Genomic DNA, 4,291 nt, shown 5'->3' with positions numbered 1-4,291 from the left:
AAGCTGCCCAGCCAAGGGGGGCTCCTGCCATTACACACTGCTGGTCCAGGAGCTGCTTTTCTGGTGGCTCCACTGGCACCTCTTGCTACTGGTCCAGGAGGGCATGGGAGCGGGTGTGTGTCCCTGGATCTGCGTGGGGTGGGCTGGCCTGGGCTCTGCTTCAGGAGGCTAGCCTCAGTTGTCTGCTGCTGGGCTGTGCTCCATGGGGCGGGTGGAGCCAAGGCTGCCCTCTGGGTGCCTAGCCCCACCTGCAGCCTGAAACGCAGCCCTGGCTCCACCTGCCTCACAGAGCACAGTGGAGCAGGGGCTATGCAGGGGCTAGATCTTATATTAGATTTAATGATGGCTCTCTTGTAGTACCTGAGAATTAGGAATCTTTTTGTATAAAATTCCTTTGCAGGGGAAAGGAACAGGCCAGGCTGGTCTTTTCTAAGTCCTACGGCAAGAACTCTCTATTTCAGCAAGAGAGAAGGGGAAATGCAGGTTCAGCTATAATTTATGGAAATTAGGATTACATTTTGCTTACTTCTTGACTGCCAGCAAGTCTAACCAGACCTGTGAGTAGGGCTTTGGGTGGGTGTGGGGGGTTGCAGCGAGGCTAAGACCTTCAGTTTGCCACACAAAAGATAACTGTTTGACACCTGGGCTTAACTGAATTCTTGATTCACTGCTCCAGCACTGCTTGTCTCCTTCTGTCCGAGTACATCATTGTGTTTATTTTGATTGTTTTCCTCTCATTTTCCCCAAATAAAAAAGATACCTATGTAGTCAAAGACTGATAGCTTGCGAGAGAGAGGAATAATTCTTTCCACAAAAGGTGATAGGGGAGATTTATTTTAATTTCCTCGAGCTAGAAATAGGAACATGGCTTGGGATCAGGGCTTGAGCCAGGGTTTTATTTTAGAAAATGGACCTCTAGACAACCTAAATTCAGCCACTGTTGCTGCCACTGGCAGCTGCCAGAAGGGTTGTAGAATTCTTCAAAGTCATGCCTGTCAAGATCGTGTTTGATTTGCATAACACATTGCCCGATGGTATGATGGGCATGAACTCCTAACACCTAATTCAGTGCCTCCCCTGTCTCAGCACTGCTTATATCCCAACCCCATTTTAGTTTATTCTGGCCTCACATCAATTTTGCATCTTGCAGCTCAAGTCAATTAATTTTGTGCTCCGGTTAGCTCATAGGTGCTGTGGTGCTTCCCACTGGCTTTACCACTAACCTAGGCCCACAGCTTGCCTCCAGCAGGCCTCTGCTTTCTTCTGAGGAGGTTCTTTGCCACCTCCCCCCGAATTTGAATGAAGCCTGACAACTCCAGTGGCTCCTAATACCCTGCCCTCCCGTTTGCCAGTTGCAAAGAGAAAAGGGATTGAAAAACAGAAGGGAACTAAGTCACTTCAATCAAAGGGGAGAGGGAATCAATTGTCCGCAGCTGCTGTGTGCTTCTGGCCTTTCTTATCAAAGTTGAATGAGTTATTTCCTTATTCTTCCTCTACTTCCAAAACTCCCAAGGTTGTGGCAGAAAAAGAACTGGGGGGAGGGGGGAAGAAGCTCTGACTGCCAACTCTTAATAGGCTGCATCCTCTATTATCCCACTTTTCTTAGGAAAGGCAATGAGAGGCAACGTTTTCCCCAAAGACATAGCAAGGTCCGAATACCCATAGCCTGAGAACAACAATTGAGCAGGCATGTCAGATTAATCAATGAGAACACTGAATCACTAGCATCATCACCATAAGCTCTAAAGTAATTCTGATCTTATTACCGTTCTCATTCTACTTGAGCAGTAATTTTTGACCCCTGGGGGTCTGCAGACTATATCTAAGGGGTCCACAAAAGATAACTAGAATTAATCAAAAGTATGTGAATACCCACACTTACAATTCAAACGGGTCTGCACCTCCATTCAAAATTTTCACACTTCCACACTTCCATTTGAAATTTTTTAAGGGTCTGCAAGTAAAAAGAGATTGAAAGCTAGGCCTGTGTGATCAGGGAAGTATTCAATTTGGCTTTGGCCGATTCAGAGGACAGTGATATGATTCAGAGATTTGGATCACTGTCCTGAATCAATTCAGCTGAATTGGCTTTGGAAGATTCAGTGCAGATTCAGAGAGATTCGGTGATTTGGCCATAGACTATAATGGGGAATCACTGAAATGCCTATAACTTTGTCATTTGTCATTTGTCATTTTTTTGGCAGATCTGGATGAAAACAGCAGGGATGGTAGCCTGTAACAGGGGGCCTTCCTGGCAATATTCCCTCTAAGGAGTAGTGGCCCATGAGCATGCCGCTTTGGTCCATGAGCATGCTGCTTTGGTTTGTGAGCCGCCTCTTCAGTCCCACCTCTCCCGTTCAGCGCGGCATGGTCTGCTGGTAAGTGTCCCAAAGTAAGTGTTCGGATGGGAGTGGGCAGGGTTCGGCCACCACCCTTCTCCATGTTAACTGCTGCCCAGAGCAGCACAGTGGAGTGCTGTGGCCCAGCCATGGGCCGGACACAATCAATTGATAGAACCAAAAGGGAGGCACTGGGGCCAGTGTGGGACACTTACCAAAAGGTAAGATCCTTACTCCTCATGCAGGGCACTCAGCGGCTCCTCTCTGAGGTGAGGCAGGGACAGGGATGGGGGCTGGGGGCTGGTGCAGGCTCTGCCAGCTCTGGGGAACTGCTCCACTCCCCCACATCACCTCGGGGGAACGAGGAGGCACACGGCGTCAGGGCTGGGGAGTGGAGCGGTTTCCTGGAGCCGGCAGAACCCACACAGCCCCTGCCCCAGCCACCAGCCCTGCCTTGCCTCACCTTGAGGAGGAGCTACTGCCTGCCCCGCCTCAGGCTCCGCTGGCTCCAGGGAACTGCTGCACTCTCCAGCCCTGACGTCATGTGCCTCTCACTCCCTGAGGCAATGCGGGGGAGCGAAGCAGTTCCCCAGAGCTGGTGGAACCCATGGAGCAGTTCCCCGGAGCTGGTGGAGCCCACAGCAGCCACCAGCCCCTAGCCCCAGCCCCTGTCCCCATCTCTGTCTCTGTCCCCAACCCCACGTTGCCTCAGGGAGGAGCTGCTGCCTGTGCTGCATGAGGAGTGAGGCGCTTACCTTTGGTAAGTGTCCCACACCAGCCCTAATGCCTCTGCTGCACTCTACGCCCAGCTCCTCTCTGGGTGGGTGCACAGCCTTAAAAAGTTTGTGCATGGCAAGATTTTTACTTGTGCGCAGCTGCACATGCACACAGATTTGAGGGAACACTGCTTCCCAGTACTGATTAGATCTCTGCCTGCTCACCTGTTTCTGGGCCACCCACCAGCCCCTCTTTTGCTTAGGGAAAAACAGCTCACAAAAGAGACAGAAAGGCTGCAGACAGAGGCTTATATGCTGTTTCTACATCCCTCCCCCAAAGCACTGTAATTGGAAGGGGACTCAGGGAAAGATCATAGTCACTGGCCACCTACAGATCTCAGTCTTTCCTTCCCTGCTTCCCTTCCCTCTTCTTAGTTTCTGTTCCCCTGAAAGACTGCCTTTCGAATCTTCAAATCTTTTTCTGAATCTTTTCCAACTTGATTCAGAGGGTTTTTTTGGTCTTCCGATTTGATTCAGATTTGGTGATTCAGGTTCCGAATCGGGCTGAATCTTTTCCGAATCAAATCAGCAACTGAAGCTTCACACACACCTATTGAAAACCACTGTACTAGAGGTTTCTAGCCTTAATCTCAACATGTTTCAAGTTTTGTACACTTTTCAGTGTCTGATAGTCAGTATGCCACGTGCTGTCCTACGACATAGTGTTCAGCTTAGTAAGAATAGGATCATTATGGAAATGCTGACCCAACATTAACTATAGTGGCATGAATAGTATCTTCATCAAAACATATATGATTGCCCAGAATCCCAAAGAAAGCTCTACACTAAGTTTTCAAAAAAATGATTAGCAATTTGGCTAATGTGGCACTGCTTATGAGCTGGTTTCAAAGTGGCAGTGAGCCTGTACCTCTGAAAATCAGGCCCTTTTATGGTGACTCCAGTGAGATACCCAAGGGGAAATTTAAATGTATCCAGTGAGATACCTGATATGAATAAACACCTTTAAAAATTTAGATCTGCGTTGGGCTTTATTAGCCAGCTTTTGTGAACATTTGTCTGCTGACTGCATTTCTTTATTTGACATAAAATTAAGGAAGCCAGGCTGTGGTAAGAGTTATAAAACAAAGCAATAGTTTTTCTATCTATACAAGAGTATGTTGCCCTGTGGGGTCAGGCCAACTCTCAGGATCTCAATATTGCGCTGTTAGACAGGAG

At 48.5% G+C, this 4,291-nt stretch overlaps 1 long non-coding RNA gene across 1 annotated transcript in view; it reads right to left on the bottom strand.

Annotated features, from left to right (window-relative positions):
• LOC109305757 overlaps positions 1-4,291 on the bottom strand; it is a 13,812-nt gene that overhangs the window by 7,560 nt on the left and 1,961 nt on the right. The window lies entirely within an intron of this gene.

Source organism: Crocodylus porosus, unplaced genomic scaffold (genome assembly GCF_001723895.1).
Source record: "Crocodylus porosus isolate Cpor-Errol unplaced genomic scaffold, CroPor_comp1, whole genome shotgun sequence".
Taxonomy (NCBI): Eukaryota; Metazoa; Chordata; order Crocodylia; family Crocodylidae; genus Crocodylus; species Crocodylus porosus.
Note: the sequence above shows the minus strand (reverse complement) of the source record. Positions and strands in the feature narration are given on the sequence as shown.